The sequence below is a fragment of the Marmota marmota genome, unplaced genomic scaffold (genome assembly GCF_001458135.2).
Source record: "Marmota marmota marmota unplaced genomic scaffold, marMar, whole genome shotgun sequence".
Lineage (NCBI taxonomy): Eukaryota > Metazoa > Chordata > Mammalia > Rodentia > Sciuridae > Marmota > Marmota marmota.
This window is the reverse complement of record NW_025999982.1, coordinates 8,653,284-8,679,319: the sequence shown is the minus strand read 5'-3', so window position 1 is coordinate 8,679,319 and position 26,036 is coordinate 8,653,284. Positions and strand designations below refer to the sequence as shown.

At 49.5% G+C, this 26,036-nt stretch overlaps 1 long non-coding RNA gene across 1 annotated transcript; it reads left to right on the top strand.

Annotated features, from left to right (window-relative positions):
- The first annotated feature begins 5,008 nt into the window (after positions 1 to 5,008).
- On the top strand, positions 5,009 to 25,825 carry LOC107143887. Its single transcript, XR_001503734.2, has 4 exons — positions 5,009 to 5,321; positions 11,625 to 11,715; positions 12,180 to 12,298; positions 25,005 to 25,825. It is a non-coding gene; the product is annotated as an uncharacterized LOC107143887 (long non-coding RNA).
- Positions 25,826 to 26,036: the final 211 nt, after the last annotated feature.

The following is a 26,036-nucleotide window of genomic DNA, read 5'->3' as shown; positions in this document are numbered from 1 at the left end:
ATGTGAACTCTATGTGCATGCTATTTATTAAATTTTCTACCATCTGCTTTAAAATAAAAAGGAAAGAAAGAAACATGTAAAACATTTTATTTTTACTTTCTAAAAATTTATTTGGCACCTAATATATATATATTTATGAGGTACAGTTTTATGTTCTGATACATGTATACATTGTAGAATGATTAAATCAAGCTAATTAGTATACTACCATCTCATGTACTTATATTTGTGTGAGAACATTTAAAGTCTACTCTGTTAGAAAATTTGAAATACACAACACATTATCGTTACCTACAGTCACCTGCTGTACAACAGACCTCAGAGACCCATCCTTCCTCCCTGAAACGACACACTTTGACCAATATCTCCCCATTTTCCTCCTCCTCTCCATGAAACTTAAAAAATACTTTTAATATTATTCTGAATTTAAGCCAATATTCTAAAAAGGTCAACATTGTAAAACATTCCAACATGCACCGTGTATGAACACATATTAATGAGGGCCACGGTTTGTTCCCACCAAAACTCATGTTCAGACTTGGTCTCTGATGGGTGGCCTTGGCCTGGGAGGTGGGATCTGATGGGAGGAGCTTGGGCATTGGGGCGGAGCCTCATGCTGGATGCATACCCTTCTGATGTGAGTGAGTGCTTGCTCTGCTGGAACGGGTCTAGTCACTGCCGGTTGTTGTTATAAAGCCAGTCCATCCACGGTGCCCTCTGTCTTCCCCGTGTGCCTGTATGCCCTTCTACTTTCTGTTGTGAGTTCAAGCAGCCCGAAGCGCCCACAGAAGCTGAGCAGATGCTGCTGGTGTGCTCTTGGATTTCCCAGCCACAAGAACCTGGTAAATGGCTCTCCATGACAAATTGCCCAGGCTCAGGTGTTCTGTTCCAGCACCAGAAAACAGACAAGGATATATTTTACTTTATTTTTTTCACTGAGTCTTTGAAACCTGCTGTGTATGTTGTGCTTACAGCTCATCTCAGTCTGGACTAGCTACCCCAAGGACTCAACAGCACCCTGGCTAGCGGCCCCCATGTCGGACAGCAGCTTCAGACCTTCCCTGAGCAACCAGGATTCGGCATCCACTGCCCTGAGGGAACATTGTGTGTACATCCCTTCTTCCTCCAGATGGCATTGACAGGGGCCTGAAAGGACCCTGGGAGCTGTGCAGGCCAGGGGACTTCAAGTCATATTCCATGGACTCTAAGGAGTGGGTGTGTGCCAGGTCCGTGGAGGCTCCTTGTAATGTTGGCTTTCAGCTGGGTGCATGGTGGTCACGTGAGTGCGAGTGCCACCTTGGGAGCACTTGCAGATTACCTTATCATGTGTTAATCAACCCCCTCCCCCAAAGGGCAAGCAGCTTAAAGATGGCTCTACAAAGGAATCACAGATCGGAGATAACACCTGTAAGGCAAGCTCAAGTGGACGCAGGGCAAAGGCTGAGCTGACATTTTCCTACTCCCAGGACAAGGTCCTGGTCAGCCGCGTGATGAGATCAGCATATCAGTGATGGGGCGGCCTCCACATTTCAGAATTATCAAGAAGGCTATCTGAAATGTGAATGTATATCCACTGCCATGAACAAAGAGCTTCATCTTAAGAATATTTTATGGCTTGAGATTTCAGCTTGTGATAGTTCTAATTTTTCACATACGTTTTTATCAGGTAGGCAATACATTTGTTCCATGGTGTGTGTACATAATTTAGAAATACATACAGACTTTAAAAACAGCTGGGTTGAGTCACACCTCTGTTTGGAAACTTGCAGCGATCTTCAGAGTGACCCTGAGCCCTATGATGGCCAGCAGGCCCCCACCCCAACACACTGCCCCTCGCCTTTCTGATGCCATGTTCTCGGTCTCACTGCCCTTCTCTCTGCTCCACAATGGACTCCTTACTGTTCATTTCCTTTATAATATCCACACACACAAAAAAATCCATTCAGCTTTGCACATTTTTTGACTTTGTTAAGTGGAATCATTCTGCATGAACTTTTCTGCCATTTCTGAATCAACTCAGGTTGTAAGATTTATCCATGCTATTGCACGAACCATAATTCATTCATTTATTACTGCTGTGTATTATTTCAGTATATAACTGTATCTCATTTGAAAAGATGGTCTCTTTCTGCTTCTTATTTTCCTTTTCTTTTTCTTGTTCAAAAAGGGCCACCATGAGAACTTTGTGCAGGGGTGCTGGGGTTCACGTGCCTGCATGGGGTCACGGGTGAGCATGTCATTGCCAGGCCTTTGGACACATCAGCACTTTCCTAGGTGTGTGCTCTCCTCCTACCGCCCTTCTGTTGTCTGCCAAACTCCTGCTGGTACCTTAAGACCAGCTCCCATTCATCCTCCCTAAGAGCTTTCCTCTCCAAGTCTTGACACCATTACCTGGTATGTGATCTGCACTGGAAGGCTTCTCCCTAAATTAGTAATAATGGTATTTCTCTTGGTTAACCTTGTCTCTCTTAATGCATTCAAACTGCAATAATGAAATACCAGGCAATTATTTCTCACAGTCTGGAGGGCTGGGAATCCAAGGTTCTGGCAGAGATGGTGTCTGGTGAGGTCCCTCTTTCTGGCTCATAAATGGCATCTTCTTGCTGTGTCCTCTCATGGTGGAAGGGGCAAGGGGTTACTCTTGGGCTTCTTTTAGGAGAGCACGAGTCCCAGTCATAACCTCATGACCTAGTCACCTCCCAAAGGCCCTACCTCCTAATACCAGCACCTGGATTAGAATTTCAGCACATGGACTGGGGTGGACACAAACCTTCAGACCACAGCATCTGCTTAACCCTAGCTGCTGAGTTAAGGTGACCTATCCACCTGCTCTGGGGTGCATGCTGAGCCCTTACAGAGGGCAGCTATCTTTTCTACCCCCCCTGCTCAAGAATTATACACATACCAGGAGCTGTTTAGATTTGTCCCAAGCCCACCTAGGCTAATTCTACTTGTTACAGTAGCTCTGTGTCTAGTTAAGTGGGACACTGAGCTGGGCATGGTGGCTCAGGCTTTGTAATCCTAGTGGCTTGGGAGGCTAAGGCAGGAGGATCTCAATTTCAAAGATAGCCTCAACAACTTAGCTAGACCCTGTTTCTAAATAAACTATAACAAGGGCTGGGAATGTGGCTCACTGGTTAAGCACCCTTGGATTCAATCCCTGGTGACAATAAATAAATAAATGAACAAATAAATAAATAACACACAAAGTGTGACACTGATCAATGAAATACAAGTGTGAAAATAGCGAGAGTTGTTTCCATACAACCAAAGTTGCTTAGGAAAAGCTGTTGAAGGAAGGGGTTTGCTATTCAGATGCTAATGAGATGCTGTTTGCTATTCAGATGCTAATGAGATGCTAATGAGATGAGGGGCTGTTTCTCCTCTCTAGACAGAACTTAGGGGCAGAGAGCAGGGGGACCCTGTCTTAAGGCCCAAGGCCTGAGACAGAGTAGGATTGGATGGATATGTGTTGGTCCCCCAAAAATGAATGAATAAATAAATGTCGAGGTTTTAAAAAGGGGAAATAATCTCCCTAAATGTGAGTCATGAAAACAAACTGCTGGAAAATCAGGTGTAGGCGGAACAAATATAAAAGATTAGAAAACGACCTGTAAAAATCTTGAAGGATTCTATACCTGGATTGCTTCAGCAAGTGCCCTTCATTCTTCACTGCGATTTAAAGAAAAGGAGACAGGCAAGCCATCGTCTCTACATTATGGATTCTTTTATGCATTTTATGATGTGGAGCTTCATCTATGAGACCCACACGCAAAGGCAAGGCTTTGGCCTTTTAAGTGATGGGAGAATTAGTTCATTTGTATGATTTTTGTTAAAAAAATATTTCAGGGATGTGTGTCAGTATCTGCTGACAGCAAGAAAAAAAATGGCATGCTCAAATGAGATACTTTGAAGATAATTTAATAAAAGAGTTGTTTATAGAACTGTGGGTAGGAAGGAGGGAGACCCCAAGGAATGGGGCCTCAAATTAGGGGAACACAGCTCCTGCCAACAGCTTCTGTGGGTCAGCGGGTTGGCAGGGTGCCAGCACTACAGGAGGAGCCAGGGAAAGTCCTGCCCTGACCTCTCCGGTCATCTCCTGCCAGTGTCCCCTATGGGCCAATCCCACCAGGAAGGCAGAAGGCACAGGAGCCCACCAACACGATCAGTGCAGGTGAGATGCCCAGGGAGACCACCGGCAGAAGATGGAGGACAGCTGATGGGGCAGACAGGAACTTTCCCGCCTGGTATTCCTTTCTATGTGCTCCACACAGATGGTTTTCATTTTCCGATGAACTGCAAATCCAAGGCTGGCTAGGTTGGAGGGCTTCTAGTAGACAGTGGCTCCCCAGAGGCAGGGGCTCCTTCTTGGGCACCACTGGCTTTTCAAGCCGGGCCTGGGACTTTGCATATGGAAGAGACTGATGCTGATGACACCGTAGGAACAATTATTTGTCAAAAAATCGGTAATGAGCATGCCATTCATTCATTGAGCAGATATGTGCCCACCATGGGCCAGGCTCACTGCTCTAAGCTAAGAGGACACAGTAGTAAATGAGGAGGCGACAGGCTGGCGGGCAGGGGGTCAACAAATTCTTTCACTCATTCCACAAACATTTATGGGGCAATAGGGATGTGCCAGGCCCTGTCCTAGGTGCTGAGGGTCCCCCAGTGAAGGAGAAGAGGACACTCTTTGATCTTGCATTGAGTGCCTGTGTTTTACCGAGGGTAGTTGCCTTTAAAGCTGAAGGTATGCATATGAACAGCATTTTTTAAAAGCAAATGTAGTCAGTGGCTCCTGATGGATGAGAGGCAAGCAGAATACCACTCTAGGTCATGGAAAGACAATCCCCTGGGCTGGATGGAGGCCAGAACTTGGAGTGAATGTCCTTATAGGGCCAGGTTGTCCTTGCTAACTGAACAGCATCTGATCCCTTGGCTTTAGATGATTGGGATTGGTCCCAAGTAGGAAGATCTGAATTCTTCACACTTTTTCAATAATGGGGCCTTGCACATAGTAGGCCAGTTAACTTCTGTGGAATCAAGTGGACTCTACCAGTCTCTTATCAAGATTTGGGCTCCCTAGAAACTGGTCTTGGGAGACCAAGGGCCAGTTGGCAGCCCAGGGGAGCCCTGGCAGGGGAAAGGGATCACATTGCCTTGTTTACATGCTCTGGATGTTTTTAGAGCATGTGTCATTTGGCTCTGAACGCTAGTCTTTCTGGGAAGCTACAGAGTGGATGAAACCTAGCTTTCCATCATCTCAATTCTCTCCAAGACCCTGAACTTCCAAGCTCTGAGAGTCTGTCTTCCTCTCATGTGTAAGTACCAAGTTACAAGGGAAATGGTCACTCTCCATGGCCAGGAGACTGGGTTCTGGTCCCACTTCCCTCCCACCTTGGAGTGAGGCCCTTAGGCCTCTGTTGGATGGAATGATCTCTTAGGATCCCTTGCAACTTGGCCATTCCCTCTTCTGAGACCTTTTCTCCCTCCCCGGACTGTGGCTGCTGGGGCGAAGCTGCTCTCTCTCACTAGCGCATCCCTGGCACCAAAAGAGCTGCTGTGAATCAGCAGGATTGGTTTTAAGCTTTGGATTGGTTTTAAGCCTTGGTCTTTGGAGACAGCTGCTTACCCAGTGTGGTTCTGCAGGTTTGGGGAAGGGCCTTTCCTCCCTACGCACATCCCAAAATACCTCCTCTATCAGCCTTTTGATGTCTGGGATTGCTTTACTGTGGACAAAGCCTTTCATTCCACAATGAAGGATCAAAAATAGAAATGAATGCACATGTGTTTGGCATTGCCCATAACAAGCTGTTCTTGGCCTCCACACCGTGGCTCGTGCTGTTCCCTCTGCCAGGAATATGCTCCCTGTGGCCCCCTGTCCCCTCATACTGATCCTTGAAGAGTCTGCTCATGCATTTCCTGCCCTAGGGGATAGTGCAATTGATTTACCTTGATTGCAAGCAACACACTGATTTGCACTAGCTCAAGTAAAGGCTGGTGGGAGATGGGTGTTGGCAAGGACAGAGTCCAAGGGAAGAGATGGGCCCCTGGACATCCATGAGAAGGAGACCTAATGGTTTGCTTCCAAAGTTTGTCTCCCCAAAATAGATTGTAAGCTCTTGATACTAGGGACTTCACCTAATTCATTTTGAAAGCTCAGACCTAGAACACAGCCCACTATCTAGGATACACTCCATAGATGTTTGTTAAATGAATGAATAAATAATTGAATCCCAAGTATGGACAGATGTTGTGGACTCGGTCTCCGAGGGCCTTGTAATCTAGTTGTAGAATTAGAAAACAAGTGAAAAGTTAAACAAGATGGGATATAAACAGTGCAAAATAACAGTCAAGGACCGACACAAAGCTTTCAAGATAAACCCATCAAAGTCCTCCTAGGGGAGATGAGATCTAGTCAGCAAATAGTCCTGAGGTTGACATCAATTCACACTAACCTGCAGTTGACTAACCAGACCCATTTCTGAGTGCAGAGTAGAGATTTTCCAAAGCGGAAAATTAGAGTGAACTTTGAATTGGTGCATAATTTCACATAGGATGCTGCAAAGGGCCACTAGGAAGGGGAGGGGGGGCTGGCCTGCAACATCAAGTGTGTTAGATCCCATGCAGACTCCCCAGGGACCCACGATGCCCCTGTGGTCTCATGAGAGTAGCAGGTCTGACAGGGAGAGCCAGGCTCCTGGGGCCTGCAGTGCCTGCCCAGGTGCTCTCAGGACCCCACGGTGAGGAAAGAGAGTCCTTCACATACTTCCTCATTTTGCTGACTCAAGTCCAAGGCCAAGAGAGAAGAGGTCCTTGCAGTGGTCTTTGTTTAGAGACTGGGCCCTAGGGGAGCCCTGGCCATTCTCCCTTCTGTTTAGGTGTCTTTCTCCACCGACATGGAGGAAGCTGGATCCCAGCTGAACCCACCGAGGCCAACCACTGGAGGACACAGGCACAGGGAGACCAGCCTCCTCGCGCTGGTGCAGGGATTTGCAGCGACCCTGTGCTCCCACATTTGCCCACACCATGTTCACATTTTGTCGGCTGAACAGCTCTTCCTGAAGGGCCTATTGTGTGTTGGGCACTGTCCATTGGGCTGTGTGGGTTTAGCTGTAAGAACCAGAATCTCGCCCACTCGTGGTTGAAACAGAACAGACATCCATCATTCTATCATAAGGAGGAAGCGCTGGGCAGGGGCTCTTGAGATCACGGATCAAGGACTGGTGCTGCCATCAGAAACCTGACTGTTGGAATCCTCCTCCTGTGCTATCCTCTGTCTTGGCATGTCTCCCCTCAGATGTGAGAGGGTACCCCAGCCTGACAGCACCTCAAGTTCAAAGACAGCAGTAAGGCAGCTCAGGAACCTTTGCTTCTCTGTAACGGGGAACACTATCATCTTTCCTAGGCACGCCCAGCAGAATTCTTGTCATATCCCACTGGCCAGACCTGGGTCATGTGACCCTAGGTCTGTTTGCAGACCAACCACAGGCAAATGGCAAGGGCAACAGGCTAATCAAGATGCACTTCTTGGGGGAAGGGCAGTAGCATCTCTATCAGGATCAAAAATAGAAATGAATGCACATGTGTTTGGCATTGCCCATAACAAGCTCTGGAGCGAGAATGCCTGAGTTCAAATCCTGACTCCACCACATCTTGGTCACATGACCTTGGGCAAGCACCTAACCTCTCTGTTCGTCAAGTTTTTCCACCTGGTGATAATGACTCCTCACAGGTTGATGTAAAGATTAAACCTGGCTGTGCATGTGAGGTGCTCACGGTGTAGGCTGTGGATACGACCACTTCCCAGGACTCACTGCAGTCAGAATAAGGGCTGACAGGTGTCGGGAGGCCACCAGTGGGCTCACCCTCCAGTTTCCAGACAAGGAAACTAGTGATGTGTAAATCCTGTGCCATGGTGCTGGGGACAGGGAGCCCCTGAGGAAAGGTAGCCGTTCAGATTCCAAGGACGCCGGGGAAGCTTCTCAGAGGACGGGGCACTGACGTCTGACCTCAGTGTGACTGGCACCTGCCCAGGCAGTGGCAGGTGGGTGGGAAAGGAAGACAAGGACAGTTTATTGCACCCAAAGAATGGAGTGGGAGCCGGGGTGGCTCCAGATGGATGTGTGGCCAGGCTGGGGAGGGTCCCCAGAGTTCAGGAGCACTGCTGGGAAAGGGCAGTAATGTCTTTTCTATCAGATGTGTGATTTAAACTGCAAGTGGCTTTAGATTTGTTTGTTTTGCTACTCAGGATGGGTGTGTGGGGAAGCTCTGGGGATGCAGGTGACAACTTGAACTAGGGCAGCCATAAGAGGGCTTGACAGGAGGGACATTACTTCCACAGTCAGCAGGATGTTGCCATCAGATGTGGAGAGACAAGGGGGCAGAATCCAGGATCCTGGCTTAGGCTCTCTGGGTGAGTGGGATGGGGAGAAGAGCGACAGGAGAGAGAGAGAGAGAGAGAAGAGAGAGAGAGAGAGAGAGAGAGAGAGAGAGAGAGAGAGAGAGAACAGAGGATGCAAAGAATATGGGGGTGGGGCACTGTGTTGGCCAAGTTGGGTGCAGCTGGGGCTGTTGTCCGACCATCGCTCCTGAGACCCACGCTGAGGATAGGGTATTCAGAGCTGTCAACACAGGAAGTAGATAAATACTTGAGACAGATGAAATTGTCCTGGGAAAAGAGAAGCAGGAGCAAGAGGGCCAACCCCCGGCTCTGGGCACCACGCAGACTGCGGCAAGCTCTGCCTGGCTCTGCGCTGTGTGGGGGCTGCTGTGGTTCAAGGCCGGTGGGCAGCATCTGGCTTTGCTTGGTTGCTGCGCTATTGTTTAACACTCTGCCTGCTGTGTGAATTTCTGCACACCTCCTGCGGTTATTCAAATTTGCAGCCCTGATGGAGGGTGAGAAGAGAGGTAGGCTGAAGACAAGGACCTGAGAACAACAACCTTCCCCGGGGGTGAGGCAATGGAGGGGTACAGGAACAGCCAGAGGAGAATGATGGGGGAAAGGAAGATGCTGGGGAAAGATGGTTCAGGCCCAGGCCCAGGGAGATAATGAGCCCAATTCATGTGACTTGACCCCTCAAGTGGACTAAAGATTCTCAAAGACATAGCACATATTTTTCTTCTATCCTAGAAGAATCCCAGTGATAGGGTTTATTATAATAGATTATATTAAGAATTTATATTAAATTATAGTAAGAATTAGTCATCGAAGTAGAGTGGATAGGGAAGTACGTTATCTCCCTGGCTATACCCTGTGGGTGGTGTTTATACCTGGAGTTCATGCCAGAGATTTTGAGGGTGAGACCTGGCTGTTGGACTCTACCTGTTGACATTGGGTAGTTTACTCAATGACTGAGCCTCACTTACTCATCTATCGGAGAGAGAAAGAGAGACACCCGGTATCTACTGGAAGGATATGGAGACGGTTAAATGAGATACATTGCATGCTAACAGCACATATGGGACCTGTCCAGCCACAAGTGTTCCCTAAGTGGGAACCAGTGTGGGCCCTCGCCCCTCATCCTGCACCCAACACATGATCAGAGCACTAACATCCCATTTTGAATGAAAATGGGAAAATAATTTTGCCAGTGGAAAAAAACACGGAGGAGCACAGGTTTGCAGAGAGCTAAGGGGGCAAGCTTGGACCAGGATATGAGAGACAGGCAGAGTGCCGTCTTGGGTGTGGCTCCCCAGGGATTCTCAAGGGCAGAAGCAGAAAGTAGTGAAAAAATTTTCAGCAAAGACAAGACTGGCCTCAGGAAACCTGGGGGTACAGAGAGATCCAGAATGGAGGAGGAAACCACATCTGGGTTCTATGGCTTTTCTAGGTCTTTGCAATTTCCAGTCTTGTGGTGTCTCCTCTCACACACCCCCATATTTTCAGGTGGTAGCCTGATGGAAAGAACATGGATACCCTGGAGCCAGAGGTCTCTAGGTCCAAGATCCTGCTCTCTCCCTTTACAACCTGTGTCATCTTGAAAAAGTGGTTTGCTGGCTCTGAGTCTCAGTTTCCTCATCTGTAAAGCAGGCTGGCCCATCCATCTGATGGTGTGCCTAACTGCTGACCAGCGCCGTGCCTGGTGCTTGGTAGGTGCCAGTCATTATTTCTGTCTTGCTTTTCCTTGTGCCTAGACTTAAGGTGGTTTCTACCACCCTCAGGAAGAGGGGTGACGGCATTTCATGACCACTCAAGAAAGCCTATTGTGGAGGGAAAGAGGGGCTGAGGGAAGAACTTTGGGACCTTCTTTCCAGTCCTAAGTCTGAAAGAAAGAGGCTGACCCTGGGAGAGGGGAAAGGCAGCAGGACACTTGCTAGAGACAGTGACCAGTAGCTGTGGCTTCATGGGGTCCTGTAAGACTCCTGCCCCTTATCTCCCTCTAATGACTTGGCCTCAATTCTTCTCCCTCCACATCCCCTCCACATCCTGGGACTGGGCGCAGCCCTGGGTCTTGAGAGTCACAGCTCCATAGCACCTCCTCTGCTGCCTCCCAGAGGTCACTTCCGGGATGGCCAGCCCAGCCCAGTTCTTCCAGAGCACAAATGGCCTAGGAGGCCCTTCTTGTTCTATCTGGCCCAGGCACCCATCCCAGAATCCCTAGGCTCTAGAGGAAAAACCTCACAAGGGACTCACAATGGTATGGCATATGGCAATTTTAAAAGAGTGTTCCCATCCCCCATACTGTGGGCAGGAAGCTATTTTACAGAGAGAGGAAATGGAACCTCGGAAAACCGACCTGCTAAAGCTCGCCTGGCTGATAATGGTGGACCCAGCACTGGAACCCGGGAACCCCCCGCCTGGGGCCATTCTGGGTAATGACAGATTGGGGGCCCAGATCCGTGCCTTTGACTTCTGATCAGTGGTGGTTTGCTGCAGTTTGTATGGACTTGGGCTTCGCTGCCCTCTGTTTGTGGTTCCGGGAGGGGATCTGCCCTCCTCCCTCGACCTTTCCTCTCGCACCATTTCCTTGGACAAATCCTCTGGTTCGGGGAAATGAATGGAGCTGTCCACACCTGCTTGGTGACACTGCTGCCAGCTCAAGGGAGCTGCGCTTTCAGGTGACGCATTGTGATGCCCATCTCTGCGGACATCCCGTCCCCGTCGTCCCCTCCAGCAGCACAGCTCTAAGGGCAGGCAGAGAATCGTGTCTGTGCCTTCCATTAAGAAGCAGGGAGAAGGTACCAGCATTGATTGAAATTCTCAGGTAGAGCGAATCCGGTGGCATTTGGAGAGGGGAATTTAATTTGATAGTTTATATTCCACTTAAGTTCCTCTTCCAACTGACTGCCAGTAAACAGCTGCAGACGGCCACAGCTGTCTCTGCAGCGGAGAGGAAACACAGTGGGGTGGGCTGGGGGCTTCCGGAGGACCAGACCCCTCTGGGGAGGAAGGGTGAGAGGCCTGCTGTGGGCCCAGGGCAGCTGGCTGCAGGCGGCCCCTACATTCCTTCTGTCCTTCCTGGGCCCTCCCTGTAACAGAACAGGCTTGGAATGAATGATCCTGGAGGCCTCGCTTGACCTTGGACTTCACACTGCTTGGGGGAGTTTGGTGGTGGAATGGAGGGGACTGAGAATTTGGGATTAGAAATCCAGAGCTCATCTTAGTTCCTAACTTCCTGCAGGGCCTGGGCAGTCATCTGATGCTCTCCGAATCTCTGAGGATGATTTCAGTCCAGGCTGCGTCCAGGATGCTGTGAGGTCGAATGAGAGAATGTAAGTGCGGCATCTTAAGCCTTGGAGGGCCCGGCAGGATGTTACTATCTACTGTCACCATGGTTTCTGGAACAGAGAGGCCCTACAAACCCTGCTTGGTTCTCTTGTCTGAGGCTGGGGCTCCAGTTCACTGGGAAGCCCCCTCCTGCCCAGGAAGTGACGGAACTGTCTCTCCCAGCCCCAGGCAAGCCTGTCTTCAGCAAGGGCCTGCCGAAGTATGCTGCCTTGAAGGGGTCATTACCATGCTTCTTGGTCTCCCAGCTTGACGCCTGGGCTTCCTTCCCCACCCTGACCCGTTGGTTGGCGCTTGCCTCGGGAGGCAGAGAGCAGACCCTCGGGGGGTGAGGCTGGGATGGCCCCAGGTGATGGCCCTCAGTTTGCCTCCTCCTTTGTCCAGGTGCAGCGCTGGGGCTGCTGCCTGGTGCCCTCAGCCATCTCTCCACCTCCCTCTGTGCACTTAGCAGGTTTGGCAAGAGCATCGGCTGCCGCAGGAGCTGGGACCCAGAAGCGAGGCGCCTGGGGAATCTGGGTCAGGGGCCCAGGCACCACGAGGAGGGTCCATTCCTCACAATGGGCTTCGTAGGTGAGTCTGCGGCAGGAATCCACCAGAGTCCCTCTCCTGCTCACTCCTGTGAACATCGAGATCCCGTGTGAAGGAAGGGGTGTGACATGCTTAGGGCCCCGCCTGCTCCTCACTGTCCTGTGTGTCTGTGATGTGTCCTTCTGTAATGGCAGCCTCCCTGTCGACAAAGTCCCTGGTTCTTTCTGGAGGCATCGTTTTGGTTAAATATGGAAGAGGACAGAGAGGGGCTGATGGCTTTGCTACCAGGCCGGGACGCCTGTTGTGGCAGCTTTGATGATGGTGTCCGGTCTCATGTGTGCGAGGCTCATGCTGCCTTGAGTGAGATGATGGCCCAGCATGGCTTTGGAGATGGGGAGCCATTATGAAGCAAGATAGGAGAGCTGAGGTCAGAGCAGGCACAACATAAGCTCTTAAAAAGAAAGATCACTTCTCACCTGCCGCACCACCCCAGTCTGAGCCACCACTGTTTTGCTCCAGGCCTGTAGGACCGCGGCTGGCCCATCTCCCTGTTCCACCCTCATACCTCAGCATCTGCCCCCTTCACTTGGATCTGACTCACTCCTTTTCTTCCTCCCTTGCTCCTTCTGCTTCCCCACTCAGTCTCCTTGGGCACATCAAGCGGGTTGCAGCCTACCTCAGACCCTTTGCACTTGCAGTTCTCAGTCTAGTTGCCCCTTTCTCCTATTTATTCAGGGATCTGTTCAAATGTCATCTCCTCAGTCTTTCTCTGACCACTCCATCTTTCAAAATCAGATCCCCTGTCACCATTATATCCCCAGAGCCTAGAAAGATGCCTGGCTGCCAGTTATATTTAATAAATATTTGTTGAATGAATGAAAACATGAATGAATGACGTACAGGAGCTGGAGGGGCGTGAAAATCTGAGGCTCCCAGGTGGCTTTGGGAAGGAGAACGGGGACCCCAGCATTTACCTGGCTGTTCTCTGGGTCCTGAGGAGGCAGCTGGGGTCATGAGGAGCAAGGTGAGGATTGGGGGCATGGGGTGGCCGGGCCATCGTGGCCAGCCCCCCTGCTCTCCCTGGGGCCCTGCTAGACGAGTTTCTGCTCACTGTGCCCCTTCGCTTCATGCTTATTTCATTTCTACCCCTGCCGTCCCGCCACAGAGCTAATGCTTAATGACAGGCCTGTAATTACACTGACATCTGAGCCACAATTGTCCCTTGACGTCGGCTCTGAGAGTCCAAGGCTGGGTCTCCATCCCAGCCTGACTCTGGCAGCCTCTCCCTGGACGTCTTGCTCAGGGTCTTGATTTCCTGTAAAGCAGCTTGCTTCTCAGGATCCTGAGTGATCCGAAAGGAGCCAGGTGGACATCTTGCCTGGGACGACACGGGACAGACAGGGCACACCTTTCAGCTGGTGGCAGCGTGTCACGTTGAGAATGGCTAAGTGAGGAGCCCCGGCTGGGACGTTGCCTCCCAGGTCTCAATTTTCTCCTTCATAAACCCTCAAAGAGTTGGGCAAGATGAGTAGCTTTTATATTAGGTTTGGATCACCCTGGGAAATGCAAATGACATTACTTGGGTTTTACATGGAATCAGAGAGGGATGACCGTGGACATCCTCTGGTCGAGAGTTGCTCACTGGGGTCGGAGGATGGCTTCTGGGTGGAGCAAAGGGCAGAAGGCTCAGCGCCCTCCACCCACTTCACCAGAGAAGCCCCGCCTTCTTTTTCATCATCCGTATTATGTCACAGTTAAGATTTCACTTGAAGAAAGACTTCTTTACTAACATGTGAGAAATGCCAGAGCAGATGGCTCCCGAGTTCCCCTCTGGTGGCACTCGGTGTCTGTTTTCTTAAGAGCAGGTGTCATTAGACTCTTTAGTTTTGTTCCACTGAGTGATGTCCACAACAGCTGCTCATGGTGTGCCCTGAGAGCAGGTTGATGCAGGTGGGCAGTGTGTCCCTCCAGGACAAGCCTGTTCCTGTGCCTGCACCCACGCATTGCTGACCAGCCTCAGCATGAAGAAGCATTGCAGTGCCAGGAGGCATGACAAGGACATCAGGGATCTGGGGGCTCTTGTGTCAACCCCAAGGGTTGGATCAACTCCCTGACCCTGGAAGCCTGCTCCTCTTCCTCCTGCAGATGCCTGATAGCAGCAGGTAGCAAGGAATCCTTGGGTGCCCCTGCTCCATGGCAGCCCTTCCCCAGGTAAGGGACAGACGGTGTTTTGTCTGAGTGACAGCTCACTCAAATGGGAATGAGTCCTCGGGTCTTATCCAGAGCTGAGGAAGATTCATTATCCCCTGATCCTACATAAGACCCTTTCCATCTCGCTGATGAGCCCAGGGTCCTGCCTCCAGGGGGATGCTACAGCTGCCGCTCAGAAGGGAGTCAGTGCCACCTGGAACCAAGGGGGGTGGGGCAGAGGGGACCCCAGGAAGAAAACTAAGAGTCACGATGCAGTGTCATGTGCCATATAAAATTTTTTGTTTCACTAAGGGGACAGGAACCCTGAAGGCAGCCCTCCTAGGAATGGGGGATCTCAGGGAGTGCATCTAGAATCCCTGTGGCTTAACCAACGAGAACATGTGTATTCTTGTCACATAGGGAAAGTCCAGAGTCAGGGCCACCCACAGCTGTGAAGGAGCAAAGGCAGGAGGTGAACCTGGGGCAGGTCTGTGACCCTGCTGTGTAGGGGGAGCCCAGGGAGCCTTTCTCAGTCACCTGACCCAGAAAAGTCCTCCATCTCGGTCTCAGTGGGCTAGGGCGGGTGGATCTCTGTGGCAGTCAGGCCAGCTGAGAGGGTAGGCTCGGGCTGCTGGCCTGGACCACTGGCTGGGGTGCTGCATGCGGGGAGGAAAGGCAGCCTTCAAAGAAGAGTGGGGTGCATGCAGAGGCCTGGGTTCAAAGGGATGTCCCATCTGAATCAGTGGGGGCAAGTGCACTGTTGGGACAACAGATGGAGGATCATCAGCAGGGCAGGGCAGGGCCTTATGCCTTCAAAGACCAGGAAAGAGGAAAATGAATTCCACAGAAGGGCAGGCGTTCACTATCCATCATGTCTTTGATACTTACAGCAAACTTGTCAATTAACAGAAGATGAGAGAGAGAGAGAGAGAGAGAGAGAGAGAGAGAGAGAGAGAGAGAGAAAGAGAGAGGTGTCTTAAGCAATTTGTCTAAGATCATTCAACCAGGAATTAGCAGAACTGGTATTTGAACCTCTGTCTGCAAGGCACCCAAATCCATTGTTTGTCCACTTGCCACATTGGCAAGGGTCCTGGGGAGGCTGCCGCACAGCGTCTCTGGATGCATTTAGACTCCCTGCAGGTGCCATAAAATATCACGGCTGCAAAACTGATTCCCAAGTCCATGCCTGCACCATGGAGCTGACTCCGTGCAGGCTACCTCCATTTGCCCTAGGCATGCATGGTCCCAGCTGCAAACCGCAGGTCCTCACCCTGCTGGGCAGAGCTGGCAAAAGTGGCAGGAGCTTTCTAGACCATTTCAATTCAGCGGTTTGTGCCTTTGGTAAGCTCCTCAGCACGACAGAGACCCGGATCAAAGGTGGGATTCTATTTCTTCTCAGCCACCATGATCCATTCTTTTAATTTAATTGTCATCCTGAATGTGCCCTTGCTCTTTCTCAAGCTGCTTGCACAAGTGACACCCAGCCTTTCGGGCTCCGTGGCGTGCTGTCATTGTTTGCCTGATTTCTCCACACCTTTCTTCTGTCTAAAGTGCTGCCTGACAAGGATTTTAAAAAATTATATGATCGTGATTTCCTTTGCTCTTTTATGCCTCCTTCTTTTAATATGAAAGGAATTATGCCTCTGTCCCATCTTAGGGGGCTGCTTCTTGTCAAGTCACAGTTGTGTCACAACCCCTCTGGCCGATGGAGAGTGGCTGGAGGCCCAGTCCCCCGGAAGGGCAGGAGTGGATGGCGCATCCTTGGTCTGTGTTTGACCTGCCACTCTAGAGAACACCCCAATACAAACAGAGGCCACTGGCTGCTCTAACGTGACTTTCTATTACCCAAACACAACCCCCAGCACAGAGAGATCACACTCGGAAAAGCAGAACTTCTCAAGGTTACACTGTTTTTGGAACTTACCATTTACTGCCTGCGTTTTGAGGTTTTGCAGGGAAGTAATGTCTCTGTAGCAGTTAGAATGTAAAGGAGCAAAAACTGTGAAGTAGAGGTGAGTATGCGGGGGGAGCAGAGTCTGTGATAATTTGTGCCAAACACATTCAAAGGATTTAAGATTTCAACAATTTTACTGTAGTAAAAAAAATGTATTAATTAGGGTAGAATCTAGGCTGCTGTAACGAAGAGATACTCAAAATTCGGTGGGCACACTTTTCCCTTGTGGGAACATCTAGAGATAGGCAGATGATCCTTGATGGGCAGGTGGCCCAACTCTGTAAGGTCATCCAAGGTCCCTGCCTTCTTGTCTAGAATGTGGCCCTCATCGTCATGGTCCTTGCTGCCTCAGGGGCACCATGTCCATGGGATACAGAGCACATGGAAGGGCAAGCCCCAAAAGTTGTGGACATCATTTCTTTTATTTTTTTTTCCCCCGTTGGTACCAAGGATTGAACCCAGGGACACTTAACCTCTGAGCCACATCCCCAGTCCCTTTTAAATATTTTATTTAGAGACAAGGTCTCACTAAGTTGCTTAGGGCCTTGCTAAGTTGCTGAGGCTGGCTTTGAACTCGAGATCCTCCTGCCTCAGCCTCCCAAGCCCTTGGGCATCATTTCTTCTTAACTCTCTTTGGCAAAGGCTTGGCCTTGGAGCCACAAGGCAGCCAGCAGCAAGGGAGGCTGGGGAATGTATGCTTGGTGGGAGGCCAGAGCTAAAGCATGAGGACGCCATCAATAGAAGGAGGAGAGAATAAATAGACCCTAGGGACGAATGTAGAGATTCTACTCTAGGAAAAAGTTTCCATGATGAAGCTTTTTCCAATGATCTAAACATCCCTTCAAGTTGATCTCTAACAACAGCAAAAATCCTCTCTCTTCTCTAAAAAACCATCGCTGTGAATGAAGATGGCTTCAGAACAAACAGGCAACTCACGTCCTTCAAGCTAAATGCCAAAATACTGCAGCCTCCGCGTTTTCTGTCTCGAGGCCGGGATCTTATTTGCCCCTCCCAAAAAGCAATGGGAACAATAAATAGCAGCACACTAAAGAATACACATTTTATTCTGTAAAGGTATAAAAATTCCACCTGGAGGCTTCCCTGACAGGGCTTTCCAATCTTTCCTGAGATTTAATACAGGAAATAAATTCAATTTCAACACTTAGTGACTGCCTCATGGTGGGCTCCCAGTAAACGGTTGTTGAATAATGCTGTAGGAAGTGGCCGTCTTCATAACATCCTGAGATCTGACGGAGGAGGGAGTCAGCTTTCGGGAGCACAAATGGATCTTCTTATCTTGTTTGTGCAAAGAGAATGGAAGGTGTGGCTTTTACGGCACCGCCAAGCCGTGCCACACAGCCCTGTCCCTGGGGAGGTCCTCGATCCCCAGTTGGAGTTACTGATATTTTTCTATCTGGGCAAGGTCTTCCTTGACTTATGTCCTCTATCACTTTAGTGGTTAAAAGTGGAGGGGAGGGGTAATCACTATGATAAATGCAGATGGGTAGGGCTTATTATTTTTTATTTGTTCCAATTAGTTATACGTCATGACAGTAGAATGCATTTGGACACATCCTACATAAATGGAGTACAATTTCTCATTCTTCTGGTTGTACATGATGTAGAGTTACACAGGTCATGTGCACATAGGGTCATAATGTCCAGTGCATTCTGCTGTCATTCCCACCCCCATGGCCCTTCCCTCCCCTCTGTCTAACCCAAAGTAACTCTGTTCTTCCCCGGCCCCCTCCCTGTGGTGGGGATTGGCGTATTTCACTTAGCATGATATTCTCCGGCTCCTGTAGGGTTAATTTTTGACAAGCATATTTAATGCTTTGACACCCCTGGAGGCTTCTACTAGGGCTGCATTAGCAGAAAGTTAATTGGTTCAGGGAAAAGAGAGAAACCCTGCAAGCAAGAAGCTGAAGAGACAGCATTGGAGAAATTCAACATCAAAGGGGATGGCCAGGTGGGCTCAACACCAGGAAAGCAGGAACTGGTGTCCAGGAGGTACTGGGACAGGGCAGGTAGGCTTCACTCCATCCAGGTCATGAGATTCTTAAAGGAACAGCTTCCAATTGGGTGGGCAGGGCAACCCATCTGGCCTGGAGCCTTTGGTGGCTCCCACCATCTGGCGGGCTCCTGGTTGACCCCCTCTCATCCCTTCTGCAGCTCCCCAAACACCCCCAGACACATTTCCACACCTCTTCAGATTCCTAAGTCTGCCAGAAAAGCTAGGCCTTCCCCTCCCTCCCCGTCCCTCCTCTCCCTACCTGAGGGCTGTGGGCTTCGTGTTCTCCTTTAATCATTATTTGTTTATCTTTCCACTGGTTTCCAACCCCGGGGACAGTTCTCACCAAGCCAATTTGAATTAATTTTGCAGGGACAATTCCACAAGACAATGTATCAATTGCTGTATTAAAAATCAAGATGGATTGCAACTCTACCCTCCTTCCCATCCCTTAATTCCGTGTTCCCTCAAAGGCACAATCAAGTGTGTCTGGCATAATTTGTTCTTTAGAAAACCCAGACTGCTCGTTGCATGTAGTTGTAAATTTAGGAAGATTTTTGGCAGTGTTTGATTTCTATAATACTTTTCTTTATTGCACTCGGTGATTGAATCTTGGTGATCATGGTGACAGGGAGGTGGACCTCAGGCCAAAGCCCCCTCTCTGAGGCCTGCTCTCAGACTTCATCTATCTAAACCATCCTCTATCCTTGGATCTATGATCCAGTCACACTGTCACCTTCAGGGTAGGGTCACCCAAAGCAGCTGGGGACACAAGCTGAGGAGCTCTTTTCCAGGAATCAGTGGACAAGCTCAAAGGATTAAGAGAGGCTAGGGTCTGCCTGGTATGGAGGACAATGACAGCCGTGGTGGTGGGTGTCCTGGGTTGGGCTGTGTTTCCTCAGTGTTCATGTGGCCAAGTCCTAACCCCCAGTGATGGTGGATGGATCTGACTTGGAAATAGAGTCATTGTGGATGTAATCAGTCAAGGTCATTAGGATGGGCCTTAGTCCCAGCCTATACAGTGTCTTGTAAAAAGGGAACAAATGAGCCAAGTGCAGTGGTGCACGCCCGTAATCCCAGGGGCTCGGGAGGCCGAGACAAGAGGGCCATGAGTTCTAAACCAGCCTCAGCAACTTAGTGGGGCCCTAACCAACTTATGAGACCCTGTGGCTAAGAAATACAAAAACGGGCTGGGGATGTGGCTCAGAGGTTAAGCGCCCCTGGGTTCCAGCCCTGGTCCAAAACAAAACAGAGGAACACGTGGGCACAGAGGCCCGCATGGGGCAGAATGGCAAGAGAAGGTAAAGCAGAGACGGGAGACAGATTGGCAAGGCAAGGGGCACCTAAGATGGCCAGCAACCTCCAGAAGCCAGGAGAGGGGCAGAGCCGCCTCACAACCCTCAGGAGGAACCGGCCCCACCGACGCCTTGGTCTCCCCGCTCCAGCCCCCTGAACTGTGAGACAAGACGTTTCTGCTGTTCAGGCCGCCCAGCCTGCGGTGCCCTGCTCTGGCAGCTCCCAGAGCAAAGGTGATGGTTACAGTGGGGCCTCTGCAGTAGGCAGACCTGACCTTGAATTCTAGTTCTGCCCTTCACGAACCACGCGACTGGAACAAGTCAACTTGACCTCCTGCAGCCCCTCCATCTGAAGTGGAGCCATCCTAGTACCTTCTTAGTGGTACTGGGAGGCAGACCGGGTGCCGTTGGGTCCTGAGTTCACTCCTTTGGCCAGTGTGGAGCTCACCTCCAGCCTCGGTGGCTGACGGTGGCTGATGGTGTTTTCTGGGGCTTAGAAGTGTCTGGGCTGCAGAGAGGCGGGAAATGTCCAAGAGTTAATGTCCTTGGAGCAGCCACTAACGAGAGGCAAAAGCTTCCTCTCCTCTGGGAAGGACATAAACATGGCTGAGAGCCACATCACACAGGATCTCCCCTCAGCTCTCCAGGGGCTCGCCCCCTCCCCTCCCCCCAGTGCTGGAGTCGTCAGACTAACATACCTTTCTGGGCTCTTCTCCCTTGGCTCCCTTGCTCCCCATATCCTCATGTAATTCTTCAATTGCTTCCCAGCCTCACGACCTGCTCCCAGATTTTCGCTCAAGGTTTGCTTTTGAAGGAACCCAGATGAAGATGGGAGGGTTCCGAGAGATTATGTATGAAAGTCCTTACAGCGTGTGGCACACGGTAAGCACCCAATTCATTTTTGTGGCATGATGGACCATTCTTGCAGCGTAAATGACATGCCGTCCGCCTACAGCATTTGGAGGTGGGAGACGTGTGTGCACTGGGTCTCCATCCTGCTCGAGGTGACGGGAGCAGGGAGTTTCTACCCAATGTCCCCGTGCAGCATGTGGTCTGGCCAGATGGCCATCAGGAGGGAGTGGATCTGCGTGGACATGCAGGCCCTGAAAATGCCCTCTGGAAGTCTATAGGAGCAATGTCTCCGGATGCCATTTCAGAGTATAGGCTATGGGAGGGGTGGGTCCATGTTCCCATGTCACTGTGTGGCTGCAACACCAGCCTCATGCCCAGACTTGGCCAGAGCCAGGCTCTCTGCAGCAGTCGACCTGCTGCCAGAAATTGCTGGACTTCTTGGCCCCCTGCCTGGCTGCATGGGTCCCGGGAAACACAGGAACAGCCCCCCACAAAAGCGAAAGACCAATGGAACAAGCCACACCCAACACTGAATTTGCTTTGTGCTGTGTGCTGCCAGGATCTGCCTGGCTTTGTGGTAGGATGAACTCAAGGCGTGCTCTGCAGAACTCCTGTCTCTGAGGCACAGAACACATTGGGAGGCAGCTGGAGGGAGCCTCAGATTTTGCTTGAGGTTACCCATCACTGTCCATGTGAGCAGCTGACTGTGTTATCCCCTGTAGAGGGGTAATGACCTTTGGGGACAGATTGTGGGGGGAGCTACCCTGTCCACTGCAGGATGTTTAGGACCATCCTAAACATCTAGATTCCAGTCGTGTCCCCTGCTCCCAAGTTACATCAACCAAAAGCCTCTCTAGGAATTGCCCAATGTGCCCTGGGTGACAAAATTGCCTCAGGTTGAGAACCATTGGTGTAGACGGATCAACACACGTGTGGACACACAAGATGAATTTTTGTTGGCAGAGCAAGATGGGGGGCTCTGGCTTGCTAATCCCGGATGGAGTCAGCTTCCCTCCTAGTTGAGCACCAGGCTCTGCGGAGGTATATACCTGGCTTCAAATTTCATTTCTCATTTACCAGCTTGGTGACCTTGGACATTAAATGAAAATCAAATCATACCAGTCCCTTGCTTAAAAACCTCCTCTGGCTTCTCAATGATCTTGAAACAAAATCCGCACTCCTTCCCACAGTCTTCCAGAACTAAGCCTTGTGCTATCCCACTCTGTACTCTAGCGCTCTCCCACAGCCACCGTGAGCTCCTCTGTTCCCTGAGCACACAGGGCTCCTGGCTGTTCCTACACAAGGGTTTGTGCCTGCTGTTCCCTCTGGCTAGAGCATCCTTTTCCGGGTGGCTGGCTGTGTGTCCGGCTCCTCCCCTTGCTCACCTCTCAGGTCAGGTGTCACCGCCGTAGACATGCCTTCTCTGGCCACTCTTGCTTAGTAGCCCCAGTCACTCTTGGTGGGCTTGCCCTGTCCTTGTCTTCATGACTCTTCAACTTTTTCCCCCGTTTATTTACTATTTCCTTGTGAATTGTCTGTCTTCCACACAGCAGTGTAAGCTTCCTGAGAGCAGGGCCTGCAACAGCAACTGACAAGTGTCACGTCTTCATGGGTGTGTGGGGAGGACTAAAGGAGACAATTAAAATGACAAGCTAGTAGCAGTAGTAATAATAAAGCAAGCATGTGGCTCTCTGCTTCAATGACCCAGAGGGGTTTCTGTTGTCTGTCGCTGAGCTCAACCCATACATAAGGCGACTGTGTAGGTAGTAGAGTGTAGACTTCAGCAAGTCCACACAGGGCGAAAAAGCCTCTTGAGGGATGCCCAAGATGAATCAAAACCTGGATCATCTGGGGGATTGCTTATGACCAGTTGTTTCACCTGATGAGACAGGTGTCAAGGACAGAGTCCACTGTCCTGTCTAGCAAGATCTCCTGCTCCCTCCCGCCCATTGGTGTGGAAGCCTCTACTTCCTGGTCACCAGGTAGAATGGGGTGTCAATCACAGTGACTCATGGGCATCGCTTAGCTAGCCAGCGGGGTGCAGACACTCCTTGGGCTGTGAGTAGCCTGGGAAACTGACCCAACACTGAAGCCTGCCCCCAGACAAGACTAGGAAGTCCCCCAAGGGGGTGTGGATCTCACAGATTGTCAGGGCACTCATGGGCATCAGAATAGCCAGTCTGAGCAAAGAGTATCCCAAGAGGACGTTCAGCTCAGAAGGCAGGTGGGTCTGACATCAGCCCTGGGAGATCTGTCCCTGCACAGAGGGTGGGAGCCTGGGGGGAACAGGATTTGGCCCAGGGGAATGAGTCCAGGTGAGCTCTGAGTAAACTGGAGCCAACAGACACCATCTGGGACTTAGGGAAGAACGCAGATCAGAGGCAGCAATTTAGATTCCTTGGGAGACTAGCCATTATGTCTCCTCAAATTAGCATGTGTCCTTAGAGAAATGCAGCGTTGCTTTGTACATGTATGATTTTGATTTTGCACAAATAGTATAGTGTTATGGACTTTGTTCTGTATTTCACTTTTTAACTCTTAATACTAAGATTTTAAACATTTATTTTTGGTAATTTATTACTTTTTATAACGTAGGCAATAACATGCAAAAACTTGAGTGTGTCAATCAATACATTTTTTTTCCAGTACTGGGGATTGAACCCAGGGTGCTCTACCTCTGAGCTACCTCCCCAGGCCTTTTAATTTTATTCCGAGACAGAGTCTCGCTAAGTTGCTCAGGCTGGTCTCAAGCTTGTGATCCTCCTGCCTCAGCTTCCTAAGTCACTGGGATTGCAAGATGTGCCACTGCACCCAGCTCAATACATTTTTTTTTAATATTTATTTTTTTTAGTTGAATTTTGACACAGTACCTTTATTTTTAAAAATTAATTAATTAATTTTTTATTCCAATTTGTTATATATGACAGTAGAATGCATTACAATTCAGGTTACACATATAGAGCACAATTTTTCATGTCTCTGGTTGTACACAAAGTATATTCACACCATTTGTGTCTTCATACATGTACCTAGGGTAATGATGTCCATCTCATTCCATCATCTTTTCTACCCCCATCCCCCTCCCTTCTTCTCCCACACCTTTCCCCATCTAGAGTACGTCTATTCCTCTCATGCTCCCCCTCCCAATCCCACTATGAATCAGCCTTCTTACATCAGAGAAAACATTCAGCATTTGGTTTTTTGGGATTGGCTCACTTTACCTAGCATGATATTCTCCAGCGCCATCCATTTAGCTACAAATGCCATGATTTTATTTTCTTTTATTGCTGAGTAATATTCCATTGTGTATATATACCACATTTTCTTTATCCATTCATCTACTGAAGGGCATCGAGGTTGGTTCCACAGTTTAGCTATTGTGAATTGTGCTGCTATAAACATTGATGTGGCTGTGTCCCTGTAGTATGCTGGTTTTAAGTCCTTTGGGTATAGACCAAGGGGTGGGATAGCTGTGTCAAAGGGTCATTCCATTCCCAATTTTATGAGGAATCTCCATACTGTTTTCCATATTGGCTGCACCATTTTGCAGTCCCACCAGCAATATGTGAGCGTGCCTTTCCCCCCACATCCTCGCCAACACTTATTGTTGTTTGTCTTCATAATAGCTGCCGTTCTGACTGAGTGAGATGAAATCTTAGAGTAGTTTTGATTTGCATTTCTCTAATTGCTAGAGATGTTGAACATTCCTTTCATATATTTGTTGGTTGATTGACAATACCTTTATTTATTTTATGTAATATTTTTATGTGGTGTTGAGGATTGAACCCAGGGCCTCACATGTGCTAGGTAAGTGCGTTACCACTGAGTCACAATCCAGCTCTCAATACATTTTTAATAACAGACTTATTCAGATATAATTCACTCACCACAGAATGCACTGTTTTGGTGTCTCAGTCGTGTTTAGTTCAGTCAGGGGTGTGCAACCATAGCCACTGTTAATTCAGAGCACTGTCAACACCCCCCAAAGAAGCCCTGAGCCCACTGACCATCACTCCCTATTCTTCCCTGCTTCTTAGCCCTGGAAACTGTTCCTCTTCTTCCTTCTCTATGGGTTTGTCTCTGTGCACGTGGACATTGGAGATTTCATATAACTGGAACCATGTGGTGTTCGGCTTTTGTCTCCAGCCTTTTCCACGTAGTACACTATGTTCAAGGTTCATCCATGTTACAATGCACATCAGGACTTCATTTTTTTTTTTTTGACTGCTGAAATAAACCATTGTTTGGACACCCCACATCTGGCTTATCCCTTTCTCAGTTCAGGAATATGTGGGTTGTTTTCCCACATTTTAGCTATTATGAGTAACGTTGCTGTGAACACGTGTGTACAGGTTTGGGGCAGGCACGTACTTTCAATTCTCCTGCGTGGATACCCCAGGCAAGAATTTCCGGGTCATATACTAATTCTATCTTTAATTTTTTTAGGAACTGCCAGATTTTCCCCCAGTGGCTACGCCATGGCACATTCCCACCAGCAATATATGAAGGTTCCGATTTCACCACATCCTCACCAGCACTTGTTATTGTCTGTCTCTTTGTTCTAGCCATCTAGCGGGAGTGAAGTGGCCCCTCACTGTGGTTCTGACTGGCATTTCCCTAGTGACCAATGATTCTGAATATGGCTTGACATGTTTGTTTTATTAGCCATTTGTATATCTTCTTTGGAGAAATGACCACTTGAATGGTCATTGGATTTTGACAAAAATCAAGTTGTCCCTGTGGAACGATCACCCGCATCAAGACATAGACATTTCTAGCACCCTAGAAGACTCCTTCATCCAGTCCCAGGGTGACGTCTATTCTGACTCTCATTCCCATAGACTAGCTTTGCCGACTTTAAATTCCACTGAAAAGGAACGGTACTTGACCCCCTCCTTTTTGTCTGATTTCTTTTACTCAATATGATCCAGGTGAAATCCATCAGGATGTTTTTCTCTCGTCTTTTTCCTTACCGAGTAGTATTCTACTGTTTGGCGGACTCACTCATCCTGCTGTGGAAGTTGACTTGGTTTGTTTCCAGTTTTAGGTTACTACAAATGAAGTTTCAGCAGTTTATTCAATTCAACCTCGCAGTACACCTCAAAGGACAAAGTGGTTGTCCATGGAGGTGGTGGGCAGTGGGAGTGGGGCGTGTGGCCAGGCAGGGGGTCCTGCACGGGCTGATGAAGAGGCTGCTCTGATGGTCTGAGAAGGCTGAGCATCTTGAATTCTGCCTGAATACACATGGAAAGGAAGGGAGGGAAGGAGAGAGGAAGGAAGGAAGGAAGGAAGGAAGGAGGGAGAGAGGGATGAGGGAGGAAGGGAAAAAGGTAAGAAGGGAAGGAGGGAGGGAAGAGGAAGGAAATTTACTTCTGTTTTGTGTGACGTGCTCAAGGTCATTCCCAGAGGTCAAGGCCACAGTCTACTGGCCCAGCTGCTGCAGCTCCCAGGAGTCTCTGGTGGCGCTCAGGAGGGGCT